Source organism: Narcine bancroftii, chromosome 1, assembly GCF_036971445.1.
Source record: "Narcine bancroftii isolate sNarBan1 chromosome 1, sNarBan1.hap1, whole genome shotgun sequence".
Classification (NCBI taxonomy): Eukaryota; Metazoa; Chordata; class Chondrichthyes; order Torpediniformes; family Narcinidae; genus Narcine; species Narcine bancroftii.
Genome location: NC_091469.1, coordinates 97,351,940 through 97,366,269, shown reverse-complemented (window position 1 = coordinate 97,366,269; position 14,330 = coordinate 97,351,940). Strand labels below are relative to the sequence as shown.

The window sequence follows — 14,330 nt, the reverse complement described above, 5'->3', positions numbered from 1 at the left end:
AAATGTCTGGTCCAATTTCCAGTTATCACGTCTGGAAATAATGGTTAGAGCTCTTTACTCCAGGTTCTTTGAAATTTGTAGCTGATTTAACCATGTCATCGTCCAATGAAACTCAGAAAATTGATTTTGTTTTAGAACCATAGGGGAGGACTCTGGAAGAACACGTTATTGTTTACCAACACCCCCAGTAAAACATGATGATCTTGCAAGTATGCAGATCTGCAAATTTAAGTCACCAGATAACAAGAACTGGGTATGGAGAATGTATCTGCACTAAGCAGCAGACAACCTCACACTCTCTGCCAACTTCAGTTCTTAAGTATGCATCTGAGGGATTTTATTTCTGGAAAGTTTTTATTTATTAATTTTTTCATTGCAGTGAAGAATTTAGCTCAGTAAGGCCTGGAGGGAAAAAGCTGAAACTGAAATGCAATCAGCTCACTCTTACAATTTCTGCCACAGACCTATTTCTGTAATCAGTCTAAAGAGTCCATAAGTAGGTCTGTGCTTGTGGATGGCTCCTTCCACATCCTGTTCTTTGTGCAGTCAAGGCTCCTGACTTTTTCAGTTCTCTGTGCTGGTTGAATGTTGAGGGATCTCGAATCCTGTTGGTGCTGGCTCTGGCTCTAGGCTGGTTCAGAATCAGAATTTATTGTCATGAACATGTCACAAAATTTGTTGTTTTGCAGCAGTGTGTCATGGGGCAAATATTTATATAAATCACATGTCAAAATAAATTTTAAAAAAAACAAGTGCAAGAAAAAAAAGACAAAGTGAGGTAGTGTCTGTGGTTCTTTGTTAATTTTTTTCTTCAAGAGATTGGTCCATTTAGATCATCACAAAGTATATCTCAGTTTTAGAATATGAGATGAAATTATAAGGATTTTTCACTTTTTGAGAATGCTATAAGAGAATGTATCATTTATATATGATTCATATTCTGTATTGCATTATATAAAAGCTATATAATTAATATCTAAACAATATATACATGTAATATTTCTCTCAATTGAATTAATAAAAATATTTTAAAAAGAAAAGAAATCTGATGGCAGTGGGGAAGAAACTGTCCTTGTGCTGGGTGCTCATCTTCAGGCTCCTGTACCTTTTTCCCAATGGAGGCAGAGTGAAGCGGGCATGGCCTGGGTGGTGGGGGACCTTGAGGAAAGAGGCTGCATTCTTAAGACACCACCTCTTGTAGATGTTCATGATGGAGTGAAGACTGGTACCTGTGATGTCACAGGCTGAGTTAACAACCCTCTGGAGATTTTTCCTGTCCTGAGCATTGGCACCTCCATACCAGACAGTGATGCAACCAGAGAGAATGCTATAGAGGTTTTTGAGAGTCTTTGGACCCTCAGTGTACTGTATTACACACAGAGCTTCAAACTGACTGTAATTTACCATGTAACAATTAACTCTTGCCTATTGGCCATGCAGAGTTTCACTAGTGCCTCCAAATGCAGAAATTTATCTGTGCTGCCAACTGAGGTGAATATCTGTGCTGCCACTTAGGTGAATCTGTGTTTGGAGGCAGTGGTTCAAATTTTAAGTTTATTGTCAAGAGTATATACATGACATCACATACAACCTGGAGATTCATTTTCTTTCAGCTGTGTTAGGGCACTGTTGGGTTACTTCCCAGCAGCAGTACTGGAATATAAACCTGTTAAGGACCAACTAATAGTATCTGCACTTAATGGTGGCTACCCGAGGCCCCAATTTTGGCACCGAGTCTCAGTTGTCAGCAAGGCATTGGGGTATTTAAAAGGCAGTGATTTAATGATAAAGACAAGATAAGAAAAACTGAATAGTATGGAGTTTAGCCGAACAGGAAAGTGCAGACCTTATCTCAGGCATTGTGTGTTGTCTGTGTGATTAAATCAATCCGAAATCATTCCCTTGCTGCTCCACCCCAGGCCTATACTGGTGTGTGCTTGTTTCACCCAGAAAGACATCATAAGAAAAAGCTGCTACCCATTGTGAACTGGGGGGAGGGGGGTCGACTGGCTTTTGATTATGGAGTAAGCAATTTGTCATCAATCTCATCTGTCTTCTTTCAGACCCATTCGGTATTGCAACCTGACACTGTGCAAGCAACATATTTGCATTTGTACTAGCTCCTGTAGTTCTAGTCATGCCCTCCTGCTTAGAACTGGGCCTGTTTTGCTCCTGTCTATAGAGTGTGTGATTTGTGATTACCAGACTCCCTGCAGCCTTCACTTGCAACTGCACTCAGTTGTTGGGGGGTGGAGTGGGGGGGGTTATAGGCCAGGCTCAATGCTGTGTGATATTGATGGCTTTATTTAACTACACCAGAAGCCAGTCTCATTGCCTTTATTGCACCCAATTTCATGCTTGATGGACTTTCTCTTCACTCTCTCTTTTCAACAATCCATTCAAGGTCTGGGTCGAGGATGATTTGCTTCCAGTATGACTTCTGTGGGAATTGTGCTGCTTCCACTTGTGCTAAGTTTCTGCTTAAAGCTAACAGAGGGAACGTGACTTCTCAGTGCCACCCTAAGAGCTCTTTCCCTATTTTGAGCATTCATGGGCTAGAACTTCCACTGGCTGCCACTTTGGTACAGCTACTGCCTCTCAGTTCCCACAATCCTGGTCTATTCTGAGCTCCAGTGCTGTCTACAAAAATGTTGGAGAAAAAGTGCTCCAGCATTTCTGTGAGCCGCACTAGACCCCAGCCTCTACAGAATTTCTTGTTTTCTTATCTGCGTAGAATTTGCATGCTGTGAATCGGTTTCTTGACCTCAAAATTGCCTCTACTCTGTAAGTGAGTGGTGGAATCTAGGAAGATTTGATCAGTGCATGAGGAGAATAAAATGGAGTTACTATAATTGGGTGTTTGATGGTGACTGGAAGGATCCTTTTGCATACTGTATGACTGTAATTCTAAGCCGGCGTGGATGGTGCAGATTTTCAAGGAGGCTTTGAAAAACCGTTGAGTGTTTTCTTATGTCTTTTTGATAACCTCTTGCCATGAAAGAGCTCAGAGCCAATTGTTGGTTTTGGATGTCTGGGGAGCAGGTATGCATTTGATACTAGTTGAGTGTTATTTAGATCTTCCATCCTGGGAGAACATCCTAATGTTGGTTTGATTATCCTGCCAGTACATTTTCATGATCTTGAGGAGACCGCATTTGTGCTACCTATTTAGTGTGTTGAGACACCTTGTAGGCGATCCATATCTCAGAAGTCTGCAGGAATGCAAAAATAACTGCTCCCCAACAGATCATGAGGTTTGTGTTGGATTTGAGTCCTTGATCTAAGGATTCTCTTTACCTTAGATGACAAAAAGCTGTTGAGTAGTGAAGGTTAGAATGGAGGTATAATGAGAGATCAAATGGAACTGAAGGAGAGATGGGAAGAATCCACTGGGAAGTTGGAAGTGGAGGAGGATGGAACAAAAGAGGATGGGGATGAGAATGTGTGGAGACAAAATCTGTACTTTGGTCACACACATCTGTTTGCATGGCTCCAGAAATCTGGGGAGGGTTTTGTTAATGGACCTTCTATTGTCTGTCAGAGTTATGAAAAGGATCTTTGCCTTGTTTAGTGAAAGGCCCATCTTTGCATACATTTCAGTAAACACGTTGACAATGAATTTGAGTTTTTGTCTCCAAGATGCACGCTTACACAACCCTACTACAGTTCATGTCTAAAGGTTTGAATAACATGTTCTCCAGTGGGGAAAACTTTGCAGAATAGATTCCAATTTGTCTAGAAATTTATGTTCATGTCATTTGGGGATGAGGTGCAGTGGTGAGCAAAACTGAGAATAGTTTACTTTAGTTCCTAATGCTCGCTCATTGTTAACCTTCACAGAGACTGGGTCTGCTGCCATCTTGCATGCCATCATCTAACATGTGGTATAGGGCAGCCAAATTTGAGAAGGATACTCCAGATCCTCAATGGATGGAGTCAAAAAGAGATTTTAAAAGATCTTGCTTTGTGATGTTGCTCCCTGGATTTCCCATGCATTGCCAAGATTTATTTGTAGATTGCATTCAACTCAAAATGAATGGAAATTGCACTGTTTACAGTAGGAGCAAGCAGCTGAGGAGGGGCCTTGTGGTGATTTTCCTTGTAGTTGATGCAATCAGATTTGTCTACTTTCTTTAAATGATCACAATTACAGCATATCTGAGGCCCCCTTAGATGTTTGGAAATAAGATTGCAAATTAGAAACTGAAGTTTCTTCCTGCCAAATTTTAAAAATATAGCTGCTCACAGCTGCCTTGTGGCCTCATCAACTTGTTAGTTGACTGAATAGCTTACAGTAGCCATTTTTCTACTGGCATCCCAGTTAATTGGCTGTGCATTGCCCCAGGATGTGCTGTTTTCACTGGGCCACATTAAACTGGGACACTGACTCTTGTGCCAGGAATTAAGGAGGAATTAACCAGTTAAGGGTCCAGTGGAAAAGGAAAACAATCCACGCAGGCATCAAATCACACCAGATATTGATGGCCTCTACCCCTACTTGTATCCCCAGCTTCAGCTGACACCAGCATGCTGATTAAATCAGTGGTAAAAGGAAAACTTCCAACCATTTCATTCCATTCACAGGTAGAACTCTTTGATACCTGGGGATGAGATGTGTTCATTGGAAACAGCACAAATGGCTTCCTATCATGGGAGACTGCACTGCCAATTAACTGGGATGCCAGTAGAAAAAGGACTAAGAAAACTCATGTCAAGGTACTTTTTTCAATGGGTGCTGTCTGCCCCTGCCACAGTGACTTAGATCTGCATGAAAACTACATGTAATGAGATCCAGACACAAAACCTTCCTCCAACCCTTTCAATCCGAAAAGCATCATCCCAACCTTGCTCATGTTAATATATCCATAAACACTTATTTTCTCACAAAGGTGCGAGATATCAGAGTGGAGTGGAAGTCTTAGTTGATTTATCTTTTTTTTTGCATTTTCCCATCACAATATAAGCCAAAGAAACGTTAACTGAACAATAGGTGCATGAATAATCTGGAGTTAAGACATTGATACCTAGAAATTCTGGGATGTGTTGAAATGACACATGTTGTGGGCCATCAGACATTTTGGATATTGACCTACCACACTTTTACAGTAAAGAAAAGCTGCCCACCATACCCCTCCTCACTGAGTTATCTTGGGAGGCGAGGGTGGATGGGGTTTGTTGATGGTGATGGGAAAGCGATGGTGCACTGAAATCATTTATTTTCTTTAACTACATTTATAAATCACTATCACCTGGAGATTCTAGGAAAATAGCTTGTTTCATGCAACAACTTTGGGATTGAGTGACAATAATTCTGCCCCTGTGAGAGGAGAGTGCTGGGGACTGGTGTAATGTTTTGGTTGGGGGGGTGGATAAATTTAGATCAGACACCTGAAGATTGGGGAGGGGTGTGGCTGTGGATTGAAAATCAGGAAATCTGCTGGGGGGAGAAAAATTTGGAGTAGAAAAATTTGGAGTAGAATTTGGGGTGGAGATCAGGACAGACTGCAGAGATGCAAAGGTCATGGGGCTGGTAGAAGTGGAGTGAATGTGCCTCAGTAACTTCCAGTTTGGCATGGTGGCTTGAAGACCATGTTACTCTGGGAATGCTCAACAACATGAACTTACGGTACGTGTTCTATGTTATTTGTGGCAAAAATATTCATGTGCGTAATAATGATCTGAAATGTTGACCTTTTCTGTTCTCCACAGAGGCCACCTGATCTGCTGAATGCTTCTGAAATCTTCCATTTTTGTACTAAAAAAATTAGTGTAATGGAATCAAATTTCTAAGCAGGACTGTTTTAGCTTTAGTGGCTACAGTTAAAATCCATTCACTACCTATGTATTCCTGCACGTATCAATATGGCTATGCAAGTCTTTGCATTCAGTAAAAGCTTTAAATACAGTTCACATTAAAAAATGTTATTTTAATAATTTATAGGGCATTTATTTAAATAAATGAATTTGCAGCTCAGCATGGTTGGGGCATAGTGCAACACCTTTACAGAGCCAGTGATTGGGACCAGACCAAGGTTCAATCCTGCACTGTCTGTAAGTTTGTACGTTCTCCCTGTGTCTGCGAGGGTTTTCTCCGGGGGCTCTGGTTTCCTCCCACCATTCAAAACATTCTGGGGGTGTAGGTTAATGGGGTGTAAATTGGGCAGCATGGACAGCATGGGCAAAATGCCTGTTACCATGCAGTATGTCTCAATTAAAATTAAGACCCACGGGCATTTTATCTTTTTTTAAAATTATCTATTTAAATGAGTTTATACTGAAAGTTCAAAGCATGAGCAGTTTGTAGAATTTAATTGGATTGGGCCTATTTACCCTCAAGGTAATCTCAGTACTTTACAAAAGATCAATTTCTGTTATCTTTCCTTTGCTCTCATTTAAACCACTGCAGGTTACTGCCTTTTCAGATTGTTTCTTTTTCCCTGCAGGGAAGCATCATGGAGCCCCAGATATTGATGGTGATATTGATGACATAGCATCTATCCTAGCCCAAAAAGTTGATTGTCATCATACACAACCAAATGTAGTCAATAAGTGCACTGTTCACCCAGCACATCAGAAGGCTGAAGGCAAAATCTTAATTGTGAAATAAATGGCTTCAAAACCCTTTGTATCCTTTGTTTAAGGCCCCTGCTGGGTTTTGTTCCTATGTTTCCACCAATGCAACAGGCAGGTTCTCTGCTGGTCACTATTACCTACTGTAAACTGGTGGTACTTTGATCTGTGGCTGTCAGTCAGCTCAGTCCTGGTAAGCAGAAACATCTCTGTGTTAGAGGCAGGCAGGAGCAAGAGGGTTTTACCTGCTTTTTGATTTTCATCTTACTTATCCTGAATTTTGCTGCTCCTGTCCTAATCAGCACATAAACAACCTTAACTGTTTCCATGTTCAAGTTCCCTATTCTTTGTTTGTTTAAATTATGATTTTATTCCCAAATTTTCCATTGTCATTATTCCTTCACACCAAAAGCTGCCCCAGCATCTTGTGTGTATCCAACTCTTGCTTTTACTGTGCTTTTCTTATTCCTCTTCATAGGTACAAAGCTCGCAGTCATTATAATCACATGCGTCACAGCTTTCATCAGTCATTTTTTTCCCCCCAAAAACTCATTCTGATCGCTAAATGTAGCGACTTGTAATCCACAAGCAAAGCCCTACAGAGGATGGACATTTGAAATGCAACACAAGATGCTTAATCTCATCAACAGGCCTGCAGCACCTGCAGATAGAAACAGAATTAACACTTCAGGTCTATGACCTTGCATAGATCAGGGAAAAATATAAAACATAACAAGACTTTTAAGGCACAAGTACATATGCTCCAAAATTCTTACTTGCTACAACTGGACAACAATCATGTGTTGTTTCCTGCATAGAGTGAAAATTGCTGGAGTTAAACCATTCAGAGGTATTGGAATGCAAGATTTATTTGAGAGCATAACAAGGAAATGTAGCTGGATTGGAGTGAGGCAGCAGAAAAAGGAACCAGTGGAGGAAGCGAAAGACAGGGGAAAAAGAGAAAGGGAAACTTTATTTGAGGACTGTAATTGACTGTGTAAGCATGATTACATTACATTGTGGGCAGCAATTACCTACGAATAAATATTTGACCATCAAATGTATCAAGATAGATGGTGCCTTCATGAAATAAGGATGAAAACAGTAAATTACTTTTACCTTCTTCAATCCAATGCCTCTACCTTCTTTGAAGTCTAAGGAAGTTTGGCATGTGTTCCTTGTGTGGTGGAACACGGTACTGTAGGCATGTCTGGGCATGACCTCACTGGGCTGGGCAGGCTGGCTCACTTTCTGTACCTGTAGCCCCTCCCCATAAGATTCCCTAATAAAGGCTGAGAGCCCTCATCTCCTCCTTATACCTGCCTCGGTCATGAGCCAGCAACATGTGGAAGCATGTCTGTGTCTTCTGATTAATAAAGCCTTTGACTTCTTCCTTTGTGTCTGCGAGTGGACATTGATCACACTACAATTTATTCATCAGAATTTTAAAGTGCCATGGACAAGGCAATCTGACTCGAGAAGCTGGAGATCGATCCAAAGGAACCAGAGGCCTCCATAAAGTTTGATATGTGGCTACACTGTTTGAAGGCCTAACTGAGGCACCACGAAATCACAGCCGATAGTGATCGGTACAACCTCCTCTTTGCAGCTGTGGGCCACCAAGCATACCAAATAATTCATGACTGAACTAGATACGAAGAGACAATTGCCCTACTCCAACAGCAATACGGGCCCTGAGGAGTGAAATGTATGCGTGCTTCCAGCTGGGCTTCCGACACCATGGCCCGGATGAGTCAGTCCACGATTTTGTGAGGGGTGTGTGGGAGCTGGGGCGAGACTGCAGGTGCTGGGATGTGACTACCAGGAGGAGCTCACCCACTACGGGCTAGACATAAGGGAACGACTCCTGGAGAAAGACGATTGGTCCCTACAGGAAGTGATGCAGATGGCCCGAGCGATGGAGATTGCCCAAAAGAATGCGAAGTCTTACTCAGCAGGCCACGCGGCCGCCAGGTGGGGAGAATGGGTGATGCCATTTTGGGACTGGGGGCACCTGACTGCCACTGCCACTACACGTGGTGCAATTACTGCAGCCGAAGCAAACACCTGCGAAGGTACTGTCCAGCCTTTAGTACGACCTGCTCGAACTGCTGGAGGTAAGTTCACTATGCCATGGTATGTTACTCTAAGCCCCACCATAGCAGTGCCATATACAGACCAAAACCTGTGTCACCATCTTGGGCCGACCACTCTGCCATCATTTCTGGTTGCCAAGAACCGAACTTCTGGGCCAGAGTGCGACGATACGGAGGGACATAACATCCGGCTTCACTTCCAGACTCCGCCCCCCCCCCCCCCACCCCGAATGCGATCCATAGGACAGCTATCTTCATGATCCTGGGTGGTCATCTTGGCAGCAGCTGGCCCAACCACAAAGCAGCAGCGATTTGGACGGTAAACTGATATTGGCTTCCATCGTGCTGGTCTATAGTAGACCACAACAGCTGGGGCGATCAATGATGGACGTCAAGGTAAATGGTCATACCACTGGCTGCCTGTTCAAGATTCATCCAATCGGGCATGGCCAAATATTCCCTGACCGTGTCCCCAGCCAAGTGCAAGGTATCACTAGTCTCCAAATCTCTTTCTGCGAAAATCCATGGAAGATGCACCATGACCCTAAGAGGGGTGGAGGGGGGACAAAATATAAGAACTTCAAATTGCTGGTGATGCCCCACCTCTGTGCACCCATCATATTGGAGCTGGATTTCCAGTGCCAACCCTCACCATCAGTAATAAAAAGTTCTGGGAGGCCCCACCTATTCCCCCAAACAGGCCCAATCACACGCTCAAACACTGGGTCAAGCGCCTGACCTGTAGTGCGGCCACCCTCTGAGACACTCCACCTCCGTTGTTCCAAAACTTCACCTCGGACTGCAAACCTGTTGCCACTAAAAGCAGTCGATGCAGCCCCAGGGACAGAGAATTCATTAAGATGGAGGTTGAGCAGCTGCTGGAGGAGGGCATAATAGAACCAAGTAATAGTCCCTGGAGGGCACAATTAGTGGTGGTGAAGAGTCGGGAGAAGTACCAGATGGTGATAGACTACATTCAGGCCATCAACCGGTTCACCTTACTGCACGCCTACCCTTTACCCCGCATAGCTGTTAGGGTGAATGAGATCACCAGGTATAGGGTTTTCTCTGCCATAGACCTCAAATCGGCATATCACCAAATCCCAATTCGCCCAAAAGACTAGCTTACATGGCATTTGAAGCCAACGGCCGACTCTACCATTTCCTGTGGGTCCCATTCGGCCTCACAAATGGGGTGTCGGTGTTCCAAAAGGAAATTGATCGTATGGCGGATGACAATAAACTAAAGGCTACATAGCCATACCTGGACAATGTCACCGCCTGCAACCATGACCAGAAGGAACATGACAAGAACCTGCGGAGGTTCTTGGCCACCACAAAGGCCCTCAACCTACATACAATAAGAAAAGGTGCGTGTTTAGCATCAAGCAGCTGGCAATCTGGGGTATGTGGTGGAGCTTGGTTACTTTGTCCCTGACCCCGAGTGCATGCAACCCCTTCTGGAATTACCTCTGCCAAAAAACCCAAACCTTTAAAAAGGCTCTTCCCCTGGTGAAAACCACCACCTTTCCCCCATCGGTGGAGGCTGTAAGGCTTTCGAGGGCATCAAGGGCAAGATTGCCAAGGCGGGGATATATGCCATTGATAAATCTGTCCCATTTCAAGTGGAAAGTGATGCCTCCGACTTCGATCTGGCTGCCACACTGAACCAAGCAGGCAGGCCAGTGGCATTTTTTTCCCCGCACCCTCCAAGTAATTGAGAAAGAGGAACAAGCTATAGTGGAGGCTGTGCGCCACTGGAGGCATTACTTGACTGGCAGACCATTCACCCTGCTGACAGACCAGGGAACTGTCGATTTTATATTTAACAATAAACATCGGGGTAAAATCAAAATTGACAAGATCATGAGGTTGAGAATTGAGCTGTCCACCTACGATTATGAGATCTTGTATCGGCCGACCAAGCTCAATGAGCCACCCGATGCCCTGTCCAGGGGATCCTGCTCTAGGGTGCAAGTTGATCGCCTCCATGCCCTCCATGATAGCTTCTGCCACCCTGGGGTTATAAGGCTCTACCATTTTATGAGGGCCCATAACCTCCCCTACTCAGTGGAGGAAGTCAAGGAGCTGACTCGCAATTGCCCAGTCTGTGCTGAATGCAAGCCGCAATTTACAGACCAGAGACCCTAACTCATCAAGGCCACTCGCCCCTTTGAATGTTGCAACATGGACCCCTGGCATCCACGAATCAGAACATCTACTTCCTGAGCATCATGGACGAGTACTCACATTTCCCATTCTCCATCACCTGCCCCGATGTGACCACATCTACGGTCATTAAAGCACTCCACACAGTATTCATTCTGTTTGGATACCCCATTTACGTTCATAGCAACCAGAGATCCGCCTTTATGAGTAAGGAGTTGTGGCAATACTTCATTTCCAGGGGCATAGCTATGAGCAGAATCACCAACTACAACCCCCGCGGGGGCCTTTGACTACTTGCTTCGTGTCTGCGAGTGGTCAATGATTACACTACAATTTATTAATCAGAAAATCCAGACCTACCTCTACATGCTGCTTGTTCACATCCAAGGCAGGTATGAGAGAGGAGACTAGGGCTCTCAGCCTTTATTAGGAGATCTTATGGGGAGGGGCTACAGGTACAGAAGGCAGGCCAGTCTACCCAGCTCTTTGAAGACATGCCCGGACATGCCCACAGTACCATGTTCCACCATACCTTATCCCTCAACATATTGTATAGGTACAGCACCGAAAGCATACTTGCCAGATTCAGCACATCGTGGTATGGGAGATGCTCTGTTCAAGATCAGAAGAAACTGCAAAAGCTGGTGAATGTAGTTCGGAACATCAAGCAAACATACCTTCACTCCCTCCGTGCATTCCATCTGCATCTTCCAATGCTAGAGAAAGAGAAGCAACAAACTGAAGGACACATCACACTCCAGGGAGAGGGCTTGAGTGTGAAAGTACACACGGTGGTGAATGTCTGCCAAGCTGCCTGTCTCCCCTCTGGCGAGCCTTGCGGTACTAACATTGGCTGTTCATTATCTCTACTGTTATACCCTTGGGTATAACTGTGTATGCACCTATTGTCTTTCATTATTGTACCATGAGTTTCTGCTAATAAAAGCCATGATTATTGTTTGACCACATCGTCTTTGTCTACTTCATCAACTGGCACTTCACACACCAACAGGCTTAAAGACAGTTTCTTCCTCACAGCCATCAGGCTCAAAATTGAATCTATTGCAGTGCTATCGTGCTGCTCTTGCTTGGTGGTAATTGATCTTGCTTGTCATTGCCATGCTATATTCTGCAGTTGTGTGTTTTACACAAGTGTATGAATGTTAAATTGTCACTATACTAGATATTTTGTTCACAAATAAGCTTAAAAGTCCATGACAAGGGATCAAATTGCCTTGGATTATACTTGCTGAAATTCAGAAGAAATATATTAGATTATAAATAGGACATAAGAGAAAGGAGAGACTAGAATGAAGGGACACAGCCTCAAGATTCAGGGAAGTAAATTTAAGATGATGAGGAAAACATGCTTTTCCCAGAGAGTAGTAAATCTGTGGAATTTTCTGAGCAAAGAAGTTATAGTTGCTGCTTCATTCATTATCTTTATGCTACAGTTTGATCAATTTGTGCCTAGTCAGGAATTGAGGCTTATAGGGAAGGCAAGTAGGTGGAGCTGAGTCCATGGAGATCAACCATTATTTTAATGAATAGCAGAGCAGGCTCAAGGAGCCAGATGGCCAACTCCTCCTGTTTCTTGTGTTTCCTGTGTTACGTCTCAAACCAGCAACAACAGAAGACGCAATTCAAAAGGGTTATAAATTTTAACTCTATTTATTAATAACTATTAATAATATAATGTCTTTAACAAGTATCTGTAGCAAATATTCAAATATCATATTTTTATAAACATTGTGTCTGTGAAAAACCCAGACCATTACAGTCTCTGCCCAATAATAAAAAAAAAGAAAAATCCCCAAAACCCCAGGTCAGTCCAGTCAAGTAAATCACTCCAAAAAGCAGTCCACAGAATTCAATCTCAAAGTTCAATGTGCGTGTTTCTACTGGGACACCTAGTATCACCTCACATCACCGCGAATTTTTGTCCCCCATATCACCACGTATTTTACAACTACCCGAACTGTTTCTACTGAGCGATAAATACGCGGTGATGCGGGGCGAGGCGAGGTGACCAGGAAGTCGCGTATTTTAAGGTCACATATCAGGTCGTTTTGTTTTCCCATCCAAAATGCCCTTCATCATTTCCTGCCATTTTGTGATCAAGAATCGCTGAAGATCAAATGTCTAGTTGATACTGTCTGACATATTCCAAAGAAGAAACGAAAAAGTTATTATAGCGACAGACAAGCTTGATATTTGTCCAGGGAAATTACTCCAATTTAACGATACACAAAAGAACAGTGGAGGCGATATGAACGCAGTATAGCTAGCTAGTAGGTAGCTTGTGCAGTATATATATGCAGTAAGATAATGCGCTGTGCCGGTGCGTGCATGCGATGATCAATTGAAAAGCGCGGGCGAAAAATCGAGACTTCCGGTGCACCACGAATTCGTTACTCGCTGTGTTTCTACCGAAAAATCATCCCTCGCATCACCGCGCATCGACCACCTCAAAAGGTGGACGACGGAGCACCTCGCATCACCGCGCATCAGCCACTACCCGATGTGTTTCGACTGAGGGAAAATTCAAGGTGTTACCTCGCATCACCGCGCATCACCTCGCATTACCCCGAATTTTTATCGCACAGTAGAAACACGGCCAATGTCCAAGTTCAGTTCTTTAACTTGTAACAAAGGTCATTGAATTGAAAGTTGGAGAGAGAGAAATGACTGATGTTGCATTACAGTAAACTTACAAATCCTTTCCAGGCTTTCTCAGATGACTTCCTTTGATTCCCAAAGTGTGGTTTTTAACCACCTCACTTTTATGAGGCATGTGCCTTTCACACAGCTCTCCAAAATCTCTCTCACAAGAAGATGTGAAGACTTTTTAGTCACACTCAAATTCAGTCTTTCTCCTGAGAAGGGGGCCAGCCAGAGCCATTCTCAAACCCAGAGAATGTGGTGTCTCTGTGCATCCTTCCTGACTGTTCCCAAACCGAACTCTGTGGGTTCTCAAAAGTTCAAAACAATTAATACATTTCTCTCTCTCTCTCTCTCTCATCTCAATGTCTCCTCCCTCTCTCTCTCTGATCAACTTGACCTTGGCAAGTCAGCATTGAGCTGTACCACCATGTTACACAGTTTTTAGCAGAAATCCATCCTTTATAATGACAGTCCTCAGTCCAAAAGGTCAATCCATGGTCCATAATACCTCCCACCCCAAAGAAATTTTTGGTCTGCAAGAACAAAATTTTGGCAATTAATTAAGGTATCACAACCACAATATGAAGCATAACATTGTGTTTATCTACAAGCATACAGAGTAACTAATTTAATTTACAAAGTTTAGCATCTAGAAAGACAATCAGCAATCACATTGTCTTTTCCCTTAATATATGTTATCATCAAATCATACTCATGTAAAATCAAGCTTCAATTTAACAAGCATCTATTCTTATTCTTCATTTTATACAAAAATGGATTATGATCAGCATACACCAGTGTTTTTCAAACTGCGCTCCTAAGCTCACATTC

General features: G+C 43.2%; 1 protein-coding gene and 1 long non-coding RNA gene across 2 annotated transcripts in view; both read left to right on the top strand.

Moving 5' to 3' along the window:
* Positions 1 to 6,626, top strand: part of LOC138761250 (uncharacterized) — a 46,476-nt gene extending 39,850 nt beyond the window's left edge. The window contains exon 2 of the long non-coding RNA XR_011356209.1: positions 6,444 to 6,626. This is a non-coding gene — a long non-coding RNA (uncharacterized lncRNA). The remainder of the gene's footprint in view (positions 1 to 6,443) is intronic.
* Positions 1 to 14,330, top strand: part of LOC138761247 (neural proliferation differentiation and control protein 1-like) — a 294,084-nt gene that overhangs the window by 219,709 nt on the left and 60,045 nt on the right. The window lies entirely within an intron of this gene.